This window comes from Cupressus sempervirens, chromosome 3, assembly GCF_028749045.1.
Source record: "Cupressus sempervirens isolate cs-2001-9-10 chromosome 3, ASM2874904v1, whole genome shotgun sequence".
NCBI classification, from domain to species: Eukaryota; Viridiplantae; Streptophyta; class Pinopsida; order Cupressales; family Cupressaceae; genus Cupressus; species Cupressus sempervirens.
Genome location: NC_143120.1, coordinates 1,096,312,448 through 1,096,332,229, shown reverse-complemented (window position 1 = coordinate 1,096,332,229; position 19,782 = coordinate 1,096,312,448). Strand labels below are relative to the sequence as shown.

Sequence of the window (19,782 nt, the reverse complement as noted above, 5' to 3'; positions counted from 1 at the left end):
CAAGCTACCACTCCTAGTCACATTAATCCATCAGTTCCACATGTGCCTACTGCGCCATCCACTTCAGAAAGGTGCACTTCTCACTATGATGTGTTATCTGAGTTAGGTAAGGCTCCTGCATAAATATCCATTCTTGAGCTCCTAACCACATCACCCATCCATAAAGAAATCCTGGTGAAGACTCTTTTAGAGTCTCATGTTCCTAAAAACATTAATGGCTCCCAATTCACCACCATGATTGGAAACCTTGTTGCACAACAACACCTTGTCTTCACAGAAAAAGATTTCCAAGGTCCTGATCCCCACCATAATTTGTTACTCCACATTGAAGTCCTTATACAGTGACATAAGATTAAAAGAGTCCTTATAGATAATGGATCCAATTTGAACCCATGGACATTGAAGATGATTCATTTATTGGGACTTGCAAAAGACCTCCTAGATATCAATAAAAGGATAACAATCAAAGCCTATGATGAAAGGGAAAGAGAATCAAAAGGAGTTATCATGTTACCACTAAAGGTTGGACCAGATGTCATAAATACTGAATGCCATGTCCTAGACTTGGATTTTCCATTTAACATCTTGCTTGGCTGACCTTGGATACATACACTAAAGGCTGTTCCATCTACCTATCATCAATGTTTGAAATTTCCTCACCAAGGAAGAGAGGTCACAATTCCAGGAGATCCCACTCCTTTTGCCCATTGTAAAAGATTGGAAGGTGCACCAAATTTTTTTTGTCCAATCAGTGAATTTGCCAAAGTTATACCTAAGCCTCTCATAGTAATAGAATCACATTCCACAATGGTGCCCGAGTTAGCCAATAATAATTTCAATTCCTGCAAAGGAAAAGAAAAGGTGGAAGATACTAAGGTCAATACTACAAGAAAGAAGGTTACTTTTGCTAATTTAGGAATGGGGGAGTATAAGTTTGAAGATGCCATGTATGTTGGACAACTACCACTCTCCCCTCATTCCTTTGGAAAACCTTCACAATTACCACCTCTTGCCAACAAAGAGATTGTGCATATCAAAAATACCACATTTGAGCATTGGGGTTCACTTAGTGATGACCATATGGAATCTAATATTCTAAATTGGCTATATTATGATAGAAAAGATGAACCTATGGAGTACCCCAAAGATAAGTATGTTAAGGCCCCTCCCATTATCAAAAACATGGGATATCATGGTACTGGCCTTGGACCTAAAGAAGATGGAATGAGAGAACCCCTAGAAGCTAATAGCTGTCCATAAGGATGCAGTTTGGGTTCCAATAAACCAAAGGTATCTTTTGCTAACAACTATTGTATAGTTGAGTCTGATTTTGAGACTGACGAGGAGGAATTCTTTGAAATACCCTTCCAATAGATTGAGGATGACCTAGACACATATGCCCATGCCATTACCATAGAAAACCTTTCATCCATTGACCTACCTCTCACTAATGCTGACATGATAGATTAGGACCTTTAGGGCACACCACCAACTCTCAATATCTGTAAGTCTAATGAGGTAGTGATGGCACTCTTTGGCCTTAAGAATCTCCAATATTATGAACATGAGATCCAATACAATGAGGAAGCCTACTTTGGTAGCCAAGTCACCTCTCTTAGTCGCAAAAATGAAAAAGAAAATAAAAATGGAAAAATAAAAGAAACATCCTCTAGTGAAAACTCTTCTAGGGCACTTTTGGATGAAGAAAAAGATAAAATAAAGGACACATCTTCTGGTGAAAACTTCTTAGAGGTTCTAAAAGAGGGAGAGATTTACTTGCCATTTAGATCTTTACCACCAAAAAAGTCATCTATTTTCAATGAGGACACAATTCCAGCTAACTTGCATACAGAGGATAATCCAAAAATCACCTACATTGCAGCTATCCTAAGTCTTGAAGAGAAAAAGGCAATGACTGAATTCTTGAGAAAGGGTAAGATCAATTTTGCATGGACCTATAAAGATATGCCTGGTTTAGACACATATTTGGTTGTGCATCACTTGACTGGAGGTCCCAAGATTAAACTAGTGAAACAAAAGTTGAATAAGATGCATCCTAAGGTAGCATTGTTGGTCAAAGTAGAGTTACAAAAAATGTTACAAGAAAAATTCATCTACCCTATTGATTATCTTGAGTGGGTCTCCAACATTGTTCCTATAGGGAAAGCATTTGGGGGCATCCATGTTTGTTAAGATTTTGAGATTTAAACCTTGCATGTCCTAAGGATGATTTTCCACTAACATAGACATCATAGTGGATTTGATTGCTAGACATGAGATCTTGTCTTTGATGGATGGTTTCTCTAGTTATAATCAAATCAAAATTGTAGAAGAAGATCAACATCAAATGATATTTACCACCCCATGGGGAACCTTTTTTTATCAAGTCATACCTTTTGGCTTGAAGAATGTCGGCACCACTTATCAACATGCAATGACTACAATATTTCATGATCTTTTACATGTCATAATGGAGGAATATGTTGATGACATCCTAGGAAAATCAAAGACATGTGAGTCCCACATTTATGTACTCACCAACATTTTTGAGAGATTGTAGAAATATAAAGTGCACCTAAATCCTAAGAAATGTGTGTTTGAGGTCAAATCAGGCAAGTTGTCAGGCTACATTATGTCAAGAAGAGGTATTGAGGTAGATCCCACTAAAGTCAAAGCCATCATGGAAATGCCTCCACCGACCACATTGATACAACTCTACAGTTTTCAAGGAAAGTTATAGTCCATTAGATGATTTGTGGTCCAGTTAGTAGATAAGGTCCATCCACTTTAGCATTTACTTCACAAAGGAAACAAGTTTGAATGGGATTGTCTATGCCAAAAAGAATTTGAACAAATTAAGGCATACTTGGCTAATCCTCCAGTCCTAGTCCCTCTAGTTGTAGGATGACCATTGATTCTATACATTTCAGCTACTTTAGTCACCTTAGGAGCACTTTTGGCACAACCAAATGAGAATGGGAATGAGCAAGCTATATACTACCTTAGTCAAACATTAGTTGGTTATGAGTTGAACTATGATACTATTGAGAGAGCTTGTTTGGAAATAGTCTTTTGCATGTAGAAGTTACACCATTATATGCTTAATCATACTTCACATCTCATTGCCAAGATAGACCCACTCAAATATTTTCTATGAAAAGCCTCCCTCATTGGTCGAGCTACAAAATGGGTCTTGATTTTGAGTGAGTTTGACATTGTTAATAAAGAATGTAAGGCCATTTAGGGACAAGTAATTTTAGATCAACTTGCTCAAGCTCCTCTTCCAGGAGACCATCCCATAGTAGCAAATTTTCTAGATGATACCATTATGATTGTCACCCTGACTACACCATGGAAACTATTTTTTGATGGTTCATTCACACAAAAGGGATTGGAGGTAGGAGTTTTGTTTGTTACACCGCAAGGAGATCTCATTCCTAAGTCTTATAAGATATCATTCCCTTGCACAAACAATATAACTAAGTATGAAGGATTAATCATAGGGTTGCGCAAGATATCAGATGGAATATCAAATGTCTTCTTATTTTTGGAGAGTCACAATTGGTCATTAAACAAGTTACAGATGAATACCACACTAAGGATGAAAATGTTGCCATACCATAGGATAGTTGAGGATCTTAAAAAATATTTCACAGAGCTTGTTTTTCAGTAGATCCCAAGGGCTAATAACAAAGTAGTAGATGCAATGGCTACTATTGCCTCCATGATTTCCATGCCAGAGTATAGTCCTAAATGTGACTTTTTTGTTGAGAATATTTTTATTCCTTCTTATGAGAAAACTGATTCAGAGTTGGTGTGTGAGATTGTTGGTCCTGAGTCTCCATGGTACAATTTTTTTTTTGCCTATTTATGTCACAAAACCATTCCCATAACCCTCACCCCAAATTAGAGCAAGACCTTCATCTATCGCACAACTCGATATACCATCCTAGGTGACACACTTTTTTGAAAACATTTTGATGGAACCCTCCTTTGATGTCTCAATTCAAATGAAGCCATAACAACATTAGAAGAGGTCCACCAAGGGATTTGTGGTGCCCATTCTAGTGGCCTTATGTTAGCGAAAAAGCTTCTTTGAATGAGTTATTATTGGCTTACTACGGAAGCAGATGCATATCATTTTGTGAAGAGATGTGTTCCTTGTCAGCAACATGGCAATTTGATACACGCTCCCACCCAAGACCTCCAACCCACCATCAGTCCATGGCCCTTTTCTTGCTAGGGATTCAATCTTATTGGTCAAGTATACCCAAATTCCTTAGATGGTCACAAGTATATTATTGCTGCCATTGAATACTTCACAAAGTTGGTCAAGGCTATTCCATTAACCTATACCATTCGAAAACAAATTTTGAAGTTCATCTTGAACTTTGTTATTTTTCATTTCAGTATACCTCAAGATATTATGACTGATAATGGAACCCCTTTCAAAAATTAGGAAGTTTCCATATTGTGTAGAAAATTCAGCATCACCCAAAACTTTTCCAACAAATACTACCCCCAAGGCAATGGCCAAGCTGAAGCTACTAATAAAACCATTTTGAAATCCTAAAGAAAACTGTTGATATAGCTAGTTGTGATTGGCACCTCCATCTTGCTCCTGCCCTTTGGGCCTACCATACCTCCATTTGTACCCCCATAGGAGCCACTCCATTTTCCCTTGTTTATGGTTCTAAGGCCATCTTACTCATCGAAATTGAGCTCCCTTCCCTCAGAATCTCTCTCAAGAATCTGATGTCCAAAGAAGAATATAGAGTTGCTCGCTTGCAAGAGCTATAGCTCCTTGATGAGAGATGCCTTAATGCCCTAAACCACCTCCACATGTATCAAAATAGCCTTCAGCTTCAATATCACAAAAAAGTCAAGCCATGGGAATTTGAGGTGTGTGGCTTAGTTTTACAGCATAACATGAAGAATCTCCAAAACTGTGAAAAGAAAGGAAAGTTTGAGGCTAATTGGCTCAGTTTTTTTTATCATTACAACCAAATATGGTTTTGGAGCATATTAGATTGCCACTCTAGAGGGAGATCTGCTCCTTGAGCTTGTAAATATCCAACACCTCAAGCAGTTCTATGCTTGAGATTTGTAGTTCCTATACAACGTTCTTATAACCCCGCAAAAATACAAAAAATTAGAAAAATCATAAAAATCCAAAAAAAATCATAAAATGTTCCTTAAAAAAGCCTAAAAAGAAGAAAAAGGTCTTAAAAAAAGCATTTTGATCCATTATCTATAAGGCTCATTTCCCTCTACTCCATTCCACCATTCCATTTCCTTTGTGCAAAGTCTTATCTAGCTTATGCTTTTCATGCATTCAATAATGACCTCTTTTCTACGAGGCTTTGCTTCACCTCCATCTTTTGAAAGACCTCTAGTCTGCAAGGCATTTTCGTTTTCTTTTTCTATCGAGTGTTTGTTCCAATCCCATCACACTGAGCTTTTTCACAACAGTGACCACAATAGGACTTGAACAAAATCACCTTTAACACTTAATGATTCAAGAAACTTATTCTTTTCACAACATTTGCTAAAAACAAAAAAACAATTTACAATACTTGGCATCACAAAAAACAAGCTTTCATAGGATGAATCCTTCCTATGGGTGATATTATGACATTCACTTCTAGACCTAAGGCTCTTGGCAGGAACAGTGGACTAAATAACTACTTGGTCATGAGGTCTCTTTTTGGTTGATTTCATTTTGTGTGTTAATGGAAGCCATTTATGGTGTGCCTTGATCTTCCATATTGTGGTCGTACTTGAATGACTCTCATTGACTACACGTGTTTGTGGTATGATCTATTTTTGAGGCTTTACTATATATGTGTCAGTTTCAAGTTATGTTAATACATTGCACTCTGGGGGCAACGGGTTAGTACACATTCCACCAAAGATCCCTAAAAATACTTTGGGTGTACCTAGACCTCTCTAGCATGTATATGACATTCAATCCATCATTACTATGTAAACTACACCTATTGTTCTTAAGTCTCTAATATACACAAGATAGTCATGTCATTTATGCTTCTATAGCATATAATGCATAAGCTCATTTGAAAAATCAAATTAAGGTGTGCTCTTTCATATAAACACAAGTAAATCCCTTGATATCATGTAGTTAGGTTTCATGTAGTATAGGGTGTCATTTAGCCATGCTTGAGACAATGTTTCTATTTATTTCCCCTCCCTCCTATTCTACGCTACTTGGTTTCTATGAGTGACAAGTTTTGACAGATCATTATTTATTAGGTCCATTCATTTTACATTTTTATTTTAGGCTGCATTCATTAGTGTTTGTTAGGCATTTTGTTCATTTAGTTAGTTTTCATCATTAATTCATTTACATACATCCATGTTAACACATGCATCTAGGGGCATATACATCATACAACATCTCATTAATGCATCCATACATGTAAAATAAAGCAATTGTATACATCTCATAATCGCAAGAAAACCTGCATCATTCACATGTTAGGCATCATATACATATATATAGATCACATCACACACATCCTACATCACAAGCATGAATATCGACATCATAGATATCATATGCATCATATAATCCATATATACATAGGGCCATCAAATCATCTCATGTATATATCAAAAAAAATCTCTATACAGTCTGTATACAAATCATGTAGTCTCGTATAGTAAAAATACATCATCAAAAACTCGCTGCATCTACACATATCTATCAACAATTGATCACTGTAAAAAGTCAAGCCACTAGCTATGAGGGCCTAGCTACCCCCCCTCAGGGAGGTCTCTGTTGTCCTATAGACTGCACTAATTTGGATCTACCCCCTGAGATCCATGAGCTGGCACCCCTCTCAAAATTTGGTTTTCATTGATTGGCAAGCACAACCTCATGATATAACGATCTATAATAGGCTTCCTTTCATATGGCCAATGCCTTTATTCGGTTGGTTGAGATAGCCTCTTGCATGGCTGTAATGGCTTCCCTAGGCTATAGCATATGTCTCACTATGTCCCTTTGCCTGCGGTATCTGTCTAGCTACGCCTGATGGGTAGCCTACTCTGCTCATAATGTGACCACCTCCCCTTAGAGTCTCTCTAGCTCTACCAACTCCTTGACATCTGTATGGACCTCCATGTCAGCAAACTTGTTGGCATCTACTTGTGCCTATAGGTCCACTAAGGCCTCTTGTGCACTATCTCCTCTAGCCCTCTACACTTGTAGCTCTGCTTGTATGGCCCCCATGGCCTGCTCTAGGCTATCTGCTCGTGCCCACTACACCTGTGCCACCACTTGTAACTAGGCTACCTCTGCATAGAGGATATCTTGCTCAGCCCTCACCATGTTTGGGTCCTTTGCTAGCCCCTATCTCTATTCACCTACTGGCACCTATACCTGTACCTTTACTTGTGGCCCCTATCCTAGTGCCTGTATTGGTGTCTCTATTGGTACCTGTGCTAGTATTGGCCCTAGACCTCTCCCCACTCAAACTCTGCACCCTCACGATCCCTCCTATGCCTTCAATGCTAATGGTGGCACCATGGCTGGTTGCCCACCATTCCCTTCTCCATTGCCCTCCCCCCGTGCTTTCTTTGTTGGTGGTTGTGCCCCAAGCATTGTTAGTCTCATAGGTTGATGAGCTACCCACCACCATGCATATGCATCTATCATGTTTGCATCGCCTTGATCTTGTCCATGTACCTAGGGCACTAGATGCATTAGTAACGATGAGCTCCATGCTAATAGCAATGTAGTCCCATGACCCTAGAGTCTATCATACTCTTTCAATACAATAGGGTACAAAAACCTATTTGGAATAGCATCTTGCACTCTCCCAAACTACCACCGTACCCTCAAAGTCATATAATGCATCACCACATGAGTAGAGTGTCTAATGATCCAGCAGTCAGTTTGTGTAAAATAGAGATACATCTGATCCTCTGAGTTATCCTCTCCACCTGCCGCCAAAGCTGTCCCCCACCGCTCTACCCCATCATAAGGAGTCCAATTAAACATGATAATCTCATCAAGACATCGCTTCCAAAATCCCACAGACTTGGTGGAGGTGTACTAGATTGGGGGTCAATATTTGTAGGCAAATAGCTCATTGGGACATCTAGTCTCCTACCTAGTAATTGGCCATGTGACTCTGATATGCTCCCAAGACCATACCATCAGTAGAGTCAACCCTTGTCCCATAGTCCTTTGTGTCCAATATGCACACTTGTGAAAATCATGATATAGCTCTTCTAGAATGGTTTGGCCCTAGTAGTAGACCTCTCCATCCTCCTGTAGAAGGGTGCTCAACACCTGCGCCCAGTCAATAGGAAAGCCATGCCTGGTATGGTCTAGTAGCATATGCCAGATCAACGATGTTAGATATATTGCTAATCAAGGTAGTCTCTACTCCAAGGCTCCTCTCCACAATAGCCATGATATCTGAACTGGCAGTCTCTACTGTTGCCATCCAAAGCACTCCCGTAGATATGGGTTTGAGCCTCTGGATAGGTCCCCTAGATGGGCACTTGTAGAATCTACCACACATGTAACAGTGTGACCATCACCTCTCCTGTAGGCAGATAGATGCTCCTTGTTGTTGTATGCCATTGCTCGATGAGAGTCGATAGCTATGTTGAGTGTGCCCTTAGGTCTAGCCACTCGTGAATATGCTCCAACTTGCATAACTGAATGTGTCCCTAGTCTGCATTGATCAACCTTTCCTGTAGTACCATGGTCGATGGATAATGCTCCCTTGACCTAAACATCACTGCCTCCTCCTATAGCATAGACATGTAGAGGGTCAGTTTCCTTAGCCTAAGTTGTCCCCAAAATGGGGCATTGGACCTTGTCCTCCATTGATTTTTCCTAATCAGCACAGACACCAATAAGCGTAGATGCTAATCAGTGCAGATACTGATCTGTGGAGATGCTGATTGGTGTAGACATCGATCAACATAGATGATAACCTTTTGTCATCTGTGGAGACAATGTGTAATATACCATCATCTCTGCTACCCATCTACCCCTTTTGTCATTTGTGTAGATAAAAGGTTGAACCCTATCATCTTTGCAGACCCCATTCCCCACTTTGTCATCTGCAAAGCTGACAGGACAGGGTCTTTCATCTCTATGGATGACATGATTTCCTTTTTGTCATCTACGCAGATGATAAGGTGGAGACATCGGGGCTGTGATTTTTCCTATTTTAGGGTGTAATAAATGCCCCTACCCTAGCCTAACCTACCAAAAATATGAAGAGGATCAAATGTATTACTGGTAGGCCCATCATAGTTTCTCTCTGGTACTCCCAAACATGCTCACTAAGCTAAAAATGATCAATAGGGTCCATCTTTTCTCTAGATGCTCTAATCTCTAGGTATGCAAATGACCTTCTTTGAGCTCCTTGGAGGTTTATTTAGGTCCTCCAAGGCCCTCTTTTGAGCCCATGCCTTCCTTGAGTCGTATCCGCCCCGTGTTTGCCTGCAAGTCATGCAATGTCTTCATTTACTTTTTTTTTCTCCATTTTCCTTTCTTCCAAAGACTTTTTCACGAAAATTGCCCAAAATTTATTTTTTGTGCAATTTTTACAAGGGGGCATCCTCCTCCTTTATTGTCGCCCCTAGGACTCCTACCTTCTTTGGGGAAACTTATATATTTTTTTCTTTGATATGATGCTATCCCGACATCACATCAAAGAGGGGCAAAATGTAGATGCTTAAAATCATCCCAAAAGACTATATTAATTTATTTAATATTGCTCTTGACATTATAATTAATTACTTATAATTGTCATATTCTTCTACCTATTTAATTAAATTTATTTAATTAAATAGGTTCATTTTCCTAAGGTATTAAATTTTTATTTAAATACCTCCAGCCTTAATGTGTTAAATTTACTTAATACATGATCCTCCACAAATCCCCCTTTTAAATAAATTCTATTTATTTAAATCCCTCCATCTCATTAATTCCTCTAAACCTATGATTTAATTATTTGCATTATTAGTCTAGTTTGCATATTAATTTAGTTTCTTTTGTTGCATTTCACATCTCCATCATTGAATGCCTTCAAAAATGGCTTCTTCCAAAGCCATTGTTTGAGGTGTTCTTCATTTCATATAGCATAGGTTCATGGTTTTATCACTCACTTTTTCACATTCACCATTCAAGAGATTCAATCACATAGTTGTGTTTGGGAGAGCACACCAAACATACCTCCAATCTTAACACAATAACAAGGCCTCTTATGGGTGCCTTTGTTGAGCTATTTGAGGTTGCTTGAGGATTTGGTTTGTTGGTTGCTATGAGTTGCAAAACTCAAGCAAGCATTAGTTAGTTCTTTTATCTTGATAAATACTTGATGCATATGTGATTTAAACTAATGTTTGTTTGGTGATTCATATTTCCAACAAGTCACTTTCTTTAGCATACAAATTCATGAGACATTTTTGATAAAAATATTTATTAACTTGAGTAATAATAATATTTAGCATTTACTTAAAAATAAATTCTTAAATATATTATTATTAAATTAAATAAATATTATCACACCCAAAATTAGACTTTAACTAAATATTTAAATTTAATTCTTTAATTTAATTAATTTCTGAATTAATTGTAAATTTAATTAAATATCAAATTTCTTTCATAAAATTTCCATTAAATTTAATCATTAATTTTTTTTTTTAATTTGATTTAAATATAACAGAAAGTAATCACAGACTCACAAGACTAAAATAAAAACCCATAATAAACTACATAAAAACTAGTTCAAACTCAAGGTTTATAATGACAAATTTACATCACTTGACAAATTCAGAAGGGAAAACAACTTAGGTACTTGTCCTACTTTCTAGGACAATTGGCTTAAGGATAGGATCCAGACTCAAGAGTTATCTCCCCTATCTTCCCATTGAGATATTGTGATAGGGTAAGTTCATCCTGGCAATTCAAGGAAGTCGATACTTGATACCTACAATATGCATTAAATTCACGCATGTACATACACATATATTCAGACAATGGCGAAAAGTAGTGCATCATGTAGATCATGACAAGTAGGTGACTATGACTCCCTCCCTCAACCATATGAGAAACATCATACATAAAGTAAAATATACAGGTACACCATACACATGCAAGTATGGGGTAAGTATCCATAGAAAAAAACATACAAATAATCCATCTATCTATCATCATGAAATATCTGAAATTTGTACACCAAAAAAGGTGTACTTCTCTAAGCCCTTCTATCCAAGGTTTTTCATGGGTTGGAAAGCTTGAATATCGGCTTAGAGCTCCCTAATCATGGAGTGCAAAAGCATACAATAAGCACAAGATGGCTCTCAACTAAGCCTTAGAGATGCAACCCTTACTAGTAAACCATGAAACGGGAGATTCTTTGAGCAAGAGCAAGAATGCAAATGTCAAATAACCTTGAATATATACAATGCAAAATAGAATGCACAATATAACTAAGCTACACAAATGATAGTATTACAGCCATCCTAGTTAAACTATGTGTTCTAAGCTACTTGCAAAAAGAAAGGAACTACACTATATGCAAGCTAAGCTAGGATGTTATGCAAAGTAAAATGCCATGGATGCAAAGGATGAATGAAATAAAATTTTGCTTTCCACAAGAAGCTCTCAAGTACTCTAATGGAAATCCTATAGCATAATAATACTCAAGAGTGTGGATCCTTTGAGGGGAGAAAATCTCTTGCTTTTAAAGTCATATAGACAGTAGAGATCATGGTTGAAAGAGTGGATGATCAACGGTTGAATTTAAAAATGGGAGGGATCCATGTGCACACACAAGTCAACCAATAGAAAATGAGTTGACTTGTCATATAAGACAAAAGTCTCATAAAAAAAAAAAAAAAAAAAGAACTTTATGTGGGTTAGAAGAATGAGGTCTTTTTATTTAACTAAAAGGGGACATGTTCTTTTAATCAAATAATGAACTTAGGATAGCATAGTCAAACTATAGGTTATAACCAAATTAATTGATTATTAGCAATTTGGTCTAGGTAAATGATTAATTAAATTAGGCAAAATGCTGAGAAGGGGGCTAATAGTTTAGATGATCATTTTTGGGTGATTATATTTTCCCCTCTTTGACTAATGTGTGATCGATCTAAGAACACATTATGTCAAAGAAAACAGAAGCCAAGCAAATAGCAATAGACATAGATATTTGGTCTCGGAGAATGAAATGTAGAAAGAGATAGCAAGTCCTAAATGTACAGCTTGATAGTGACAATACTGAACACTAAGAGAAGATGATGTCCAAATCCAAGAAGAATACTAACACATAGCAAAGAGGATAAATCAGAAGCAAGTAAAAAGATCAATCACATGCTCCTAAGAAATAGACAACAATAGCAAGTGATGATAGAGTATTTCTACCCTCTTGAGATCAAAATCAAGATGAGATAAGGGGAATGCAAAAATGAGAAAAATATGGATAAATTGAGATATAGGAATGTCCAAGATGATAGATAAGTGATTAGAACCAAAGAGTGACTATGACAAAGTGAGAGAATGCCCCAGTTTGACTAGAGTTGATTGCAAAAGATAAAGTACAAAAATTAGGTCAAATCAAGTAGAAAAGTGATTTAGACATGAAAAGGTGAATAGAAGGAGATATGAAGCATAGAAATGATGAAGAAATGAAGATGCCCCAATGATGATTTGGAGATTAGGTCTCAGAAGGTCAACTAACTGCTTAGAAGAAGGTGAAATTTCAAAATGCAATTTTGACCATCAAGATGAACTTAGATTTTGATTTTGATCCCAAAAATGGATCCAAGATGTCAAAATTAGCTAGGGGTGCAATTTTTGTGCAATTCTAAGAAGTTTTAAAAATTAGGTCAAAATAGGGTCGAAAGCTATAAAAGGGGCCAAGTGTCATTTTCAAATTCATTTTTTCTTTTGTGAGTTGGTGAGAGCTTTTGAGGGGTCCAAAGAGCATCATGGCATTGGTAAACATTCCTCTTCACTAACACTATTTTGAGCGCAGCCGGTTGCACAACCAGCTAGAGTAGTATAAGGCACTGGTAAGTAACCTCTTTTTGTCATTTTTTTGCACGTATGAAGGGTTTTGCACAACATATCACACAATACTTAAAAATTATTGCACAGATACTTTGGGAAATGTCGCACGACAGAATTTTTTTGAGATAGTATCATACGAATGTTATGTAAACTGTCACTTGGGACATACCCATATGTTGCTTAGGCTGGTGTGAAATGTTGATGAAAAAATTATATCGCATGCCCTTAGAAAAAGCGTTGCACAACAATCTTCTAGCAAATTGTATTGCCTATGGTTTAAAAAAGGATCGTGCAACTTTGTTTTGGCATGTTTTTGTTGAATTTTTTGCATTATGATCACTTTTCTGATATTTCACTAATGTTTTTATGTTTTGTGTTGATAGGAGGTGTTTTTGACATTACATATTAGAGCCCCCAAAGTGGTGGGGTTGTGTGTTGTAGGATTTTTGAGTGATGATGAGCAAGCTATCATATCTGTTATGGGTTTAAGATGGGTCATACATATTCCCCATATACAAGCAAACCATGGGTTGCTGATGGTGCTAGCTGAGCGGTGGCACAACGAGCATAACACTTTTCATTTATTGACTGGAGAGGCCTCGATTACCTTAGAGGATGTGTATCACATTCATTGAGTGCCATGCCATGGCAAGTGGATAAGTTGCTTGATTAAGAGTTCTTGGTCGTGTATTAGGAATTTTGATGTTTTGATGTCAGGTATATTGATGCCATGCTTAGATGATGTCACAGGTGTATTATGATCAGACCCTGATAGAGGGATGAGCACGAATGCAGTAGTTGTAATGGGATGTAATCATACTAGATCGTCATTTAGGCTAGGAGAGATTGATTGCCGAGTATGGAGATGATTTCCCTTTGCCAAGTTTGTTATGTTCATTGGTAGCCCAGGCCCCAGTGATAGATTGAGGCTAGAAGGGCTTCCCACTAGGATGGGGTCGATTGATGTTTGATCTGGTGTCACGACCATGAAAGATGGCATGGGGGCCGGCTATACTAGTAGAGATGTACCATGAGCTTCATGAGATAGTGTACCATGGAGGTGGCTCATGGGCATGCGACATAGTGCTAGCATAAATTTGGGCGTGGGAGCACATTTCTATGACATAAAAATGGGTGCAGCCATGAGAGTGGAGCCAGCCATACATTTTTGGGTATAGAGGTTTTATCCCATAGAGACATGGTGGAGATGTGACCTACTATCAGCATGTTTTTGAAGAGCTAACGAAATTCACATGGCGACCATACTAGGAGTGCCAAAGATGGTCTGATTCATGGGAGTTGGAATATATGAGGTATAACAGGCCATAGGTGGGGCAGAGCATAGATATAGTAGAGTAGTTCATGATTAGCTGAGTATGATGATAGTTTACAAAGCAATAGGGGATATCAGTGGAGATGACCACCTACGCTTAGATGGGCTCATATGAGGCCCTAGGATGGTTACCGATGCTAGACTATCATACAGTAGTACACAAGAAAATGACTCTAGTAGCAACTCCCTGGGATTATTGCCCAGATGTGGAAAATGCAGGGGCAGATCTTGGATATTTATATGAGATGCAGAGACACCCATTCTTGCTATTTACTGAGCTTGATGTGCTACCTATAGGAGGGGGACATAGAGGCGATGGAGGCAGAGGTAGGGGTGTGAGATAGATGGAGGTTGGAGAGGGATCTCGATCAGGGAGGAGGAGGACACAGGCATAGGTAGTGAGGGAGATGGAGGAGGAGATGGAGGAGGAGGAGGAGGAGGAGGAGGTGCCACTAAGGTGGCGATGGGCTAGGAGAGTAGAGGTAGAGCTAGAGGTATAGCAACCAGTGAGGGAGGGTGATGATGAGTGGGATGCCAGGATCTTCACATTAGAGGCAAAGTTGTAGGCAGTATGGGTTACTATTGTAGTGTGCAATCAATAACTCATGGATGAGTGAGTGTGAGAAAATGAGCTCTAAGGAGAGTGGGATGCAGTGAGGTGAGAGGCAGTGCATCATGGATCATGAGCCACATATTATTATGCCACCTAAAGGGGTGTGGTACCGCCAGGGTAGGGACTTCCTGACTACTCTGAGCGGGCTAATAGATCAGAGGGTGCAGTACAGTCACCGAATAGGAGACACACTCCCCCACTAGGGCCACCACCTTCACCTACTGTAGAGGGTGGCAGTCAGTCATAGATTGATCATCATAGTTTTGATAGTTTTGATTGTACATCATGTATTTTTGAGATGCATATCCAAATTTTGGATCTCATTCTTTTGTATATCTACTATGACATATATATATATATATATATGTATATATGTATATATATGTATATATGTATATATGTATATACATAAATACATATATAATATATACATATATACATATATACATATATACATATATACACATATATACATATATACATATATACATATATACACATATACACATATACACATATATACATACATAGATATATATATATATATATATACATATATACATATATACATATATATATACACATATATACATATATACATATATATATATATATACATACATATATACATATATATATACATACATATATACATATATATATATGTATATATGTGTGTGTATATATATATATATATATATATATATATATATATATATATATATATATATATATATATATATATATATATATATATATATATATATATATATATATGAGATACTGGATTCGGTTGGCAATCTTTTGTACTTGTCTCAAATGGATGTTTTAGCATTTTGGTTTCCATGTGATGTCTTAGTTTCTATTTTCAGCTCATGTATGCATTCATTTGGATAGTTATGCTCATGTATCTCTCTTATGTGTGATGTTTTTAGCTCTTATGTGCATGATGTATACTTTATGTTTCTGAGAATATGTGACACTTGGATAGATTGAATGTGATGTTTAGATTAACACCTTGTGATGTTAGGACATCAAGAAGGTGAAAGACATGAAAAAGAAAGAGAAGAAGATCACAAAAGTAGTTAGCTGACAAGTCTACAAAAAAAAGATGAAGAGAGACTTCTCCCTATATGCAAAAAATGCAAGACTAAACTAAAAAATGAACCTAAAATGCAAGCTAATATGCAAAGTGGTTTACCAGCAAGGGACACATAACATTTAGACTCTTATTTCATCATTGAGCATTTATTAGGGACATGATGAGATGATACATCCATCACTAGTATAACTATGAGGATATGAGGATATTGATATTAGATAGGTATGTGGGAATCTAATCTAAGCATCAAAGACATAGAATTCAAGATGATTATACGATCATATTCCCTAAGTTTGATATAGCAAGGTTACACTTGTATCAAGGCATAAATGCCAGGACAACCCCCGAGTGTCATCTTGGAAAAAAATAGTCAAGGATGATACTTTCATAAGTCCAAGTGTCAAATAAGATCAGCATGAAACACTTGAAAATACTATAGAAAAATGAAGTATACCTACAAGAAGAAATCAATAAAACATGCCCCATGCCCCCAGACTTCTAGTCAATGACATCCTCGAGAGACTATTAGGGAGGGAACACATAGTAAAGAAATCATCATAGATAGCACACAAAGTAAACGAAGCTCATCATGTCTCAATCATTAAGTGTTTAAGTGCATGTGAGTAAGTCACTTGGCCATTTCTTTAAAGCTTGATCCTAGTAGTGAGAAATATCACAACATCAGAGACTATAGGTAAACTATCTGAAAACTTTTGAGAAACACTTGATGTCCAGTTGGGGAGTAGTGTTGAGAAACACTATTTTGTTTGAGTTGCCAAAAACCCTAGTGCACAAGAAAACCTCCAAAATAGGCTAAGTAGTTGTGCCCCCAAGATGAGGACAAGAAAAAATTCCAAGCTAGGAACTGGGTTAGCAAAGTGAATGAGACTGATAGACATAGGTGCAAGGGTCTCAAGCAGCGCCTGTTTCTAGGTTTTCACCACTTGGTAATTTTTTTTTTTTGGTGATACATCAAAGTGCCTATTGCTAGGTTTTCACTAAGATGATCAATTTTTCAGGACATTTTCTAATTTTTAGGATTTTTTTCAAGATCATAAATATATACAAGATAGTTGAGCAGTAAACCTTCTAAGCATAGAAATTCTTTAAGTGTAGGATGTTGATAGGTTTTGCAAGCTCTTCCCCTTCAGGAGTAGACAATAGATAAGCACTAGACCCAAATGTTGCTATGATAATTTATGGGCCTAACTAATTAGGTTCAAATTTTCCCTTTTGCTCTCTATGTTGCTAATTCTTTGGATTTTTTCTAAGCACAAGGTCACCAACTTGAAATGCATGTGGATGAACTTTTTTGTTATAATGAGTAGACATGCACTTATGATAATCTCTCATGTGATCAAAAGCTACTTTACACCACTCATCAAGGGTCTCTAATTCCTGTATTCATATAGCTCTATAATCTTCATCAGTTATCAACCCATGCAAAGAGACTCATAAGGAAGGGATATCTACTTATAATGGGAGGACATCCTTAGAACCATAGACCAAAGAAAAGGGAGTGGCCCCTGTATGAGTATGAATAGTAGTTTTGTAGGACCAAAGTGCTAGATTTATCTGTAGGTGCCAATCTCTCCCAGAATTATGAACTGTGTGATGTAGGATTTTCAGCAATATTTTATTGGAAGCCTCTACTTGACCATTACCTTGAGGGTAATAAATAGAGGACTAGTGTTGTTTGATCTTAAACTTCTTACATAGGTATCTTAGTTCCTTATTTTGAACTATCCTCCATTATCAGTGACAATAGAAGAAGGAATACCATATCAAAAAATGATGTGATTTAGTACAAACAGAGCAACATGTTTTCCTGTAGTAGCAGATAATGAAACCACTTCAACCTATTTAGTGAAATACTCAGTCATATTAATAATGAACTTGTGGTCACTAGAGGAGATTGGGTGAATTTTACCCACCAAGTCAAAGGCCTATTGTTGAAATGGCCAATATGTCACTGAAGGGATTAACTCATGTCTTGGAGCATGTATGAAGTTTCCATGGAGTTGACATTTTTGACAGGACTTGGCATAACAAACAACATTAGCTTGCATAGTTGGCCAGTAATAACCTACCCTAAGCAGCTTCCAAGCAAGTGCAAGGCCATTAGAATGTGCCCCACAAATGCCATCATGGACTTTTCCAAGTGCCTTTTTGGACTCTTCTAGCTCTAAAAACCTAAGAAAAGTACCATCTAGACCCCTTCTATATAAATCACCAGAGACCAAAATGCAATGTGAGGTGTTAGGAAGGAATTCACATTTTTGGTTGCACGTGAGGTTCTCAAGAATGATTTGATCACACAGATAGGAAAAGATGTTAGCATAGCAGGAAGAATCATGACCTACAATAGTACAGATCACTTGGTTGGCAGGGTAATCATAGGTAGGATAACGTAGTTCTTCTGCCAGGAACTCAAATTGAGATTTATGTTTTTGTAGTTGGAGAATAGAGGCTAGAGTAGCCATAGCATCTGCAACTTTGTTTTTTCCTCTAGGAATCACAAAAGTGAAGTAGTTCCTTAGAGAATCTATTAACCTTTTATAAGGTATCAACTTGTCATCCTTTGTTTGATAGTCATTATTCACCTGATTAATAACAAGTTGAGTATGCCTGTAAATATGTAACTTAGTTATCCTCCATTCAAGAGCCATCTTGATCTCATTGGTTAAAGCCTCATATTTAGCCATATTGTTTGTACAAGGGAACAAGAGTTTGTAAGATTTGGGGATTGTATACCCATGAGGAGAAACAAACAATATACTAGCTCCAGCTCCATTTTGTGTGTGGGAACCATCAAAAAATATTTTCCAAGTCCTTTCAGTGATGTACATTATTGAAGCATCTGGGAATTCAGCTTGTATGGGTGTTGTATCTTCTAAAGGGAAATCAACAAGTTGATCAACTATAGCTTGTCCTTTGATGGCATTATGTTCAACGTATTGAATGTCAAATTATGAAAGAATCATCATCCACTTAGCGAGATGACTAGTAAGCGCAGCTTTGCCCAACAAATATTTGAAAGGATCTATTTTAGCGACTAGGGGGATTGTATGTGCCAACATGTAATGTCAGAGCTTTTGAGAGGCAAAGACCACCGCAAGACAAGCTTTCTTAATGCTGGTATAATTCATTTCATAGGAAACCAAATTTTGATTGATATAATATATGGAACATTCTTTACTAGTCTCATTAGTTTGGGCTAATAGCGCTCCTAAAGAAGAAGTTGTAGTTGAGATGTACAAAATCAAAGGTTTGTCTAGAATAGGTGGCATCAATATTGGAGGTTGTGCCAAATACCCTTTGATCTAATCTAGACTTTGTTGACATTCATCATTCCAGATTTGAGTAGACCCTTTGTGCAAATTCTTGTTGAAAGGTTGAGCTTGTTGGTGTAAATATGTACTTTACTATTTACACTTACTTAAGTTTACTTAGGTTAATGCATTATTTATTTATTTTGCATTATTTTATTATTTTTATTTGTGAGACACTTAGCAGTTTGTGCACTCTTGTGAGTTGTCTTGATGACATTACAGGGGTCCGCACCTCTTTTAAGCACATGTTGTCTACAACACAGGAATCTTCTACACACATATGACACTTTCTCATTCTTATTCATTCATCTAGAATGTTGGATAAGGTGCTTAGTT

At 37.3% G+C, this 19,782-nt stretch overlaps 1 pseudogene; it reads left to right on the top strand.

The window, feature by feature from the left end:
- Window positions 1-14,500: 14,500 nt before the first annotated feature.
- LOC149570605 (uncharacterized) overlaps window positions 14,501-19,782 on the top strand; it is an 86,668-nt pseudogene continuing 81,386 nt past the window's right edge.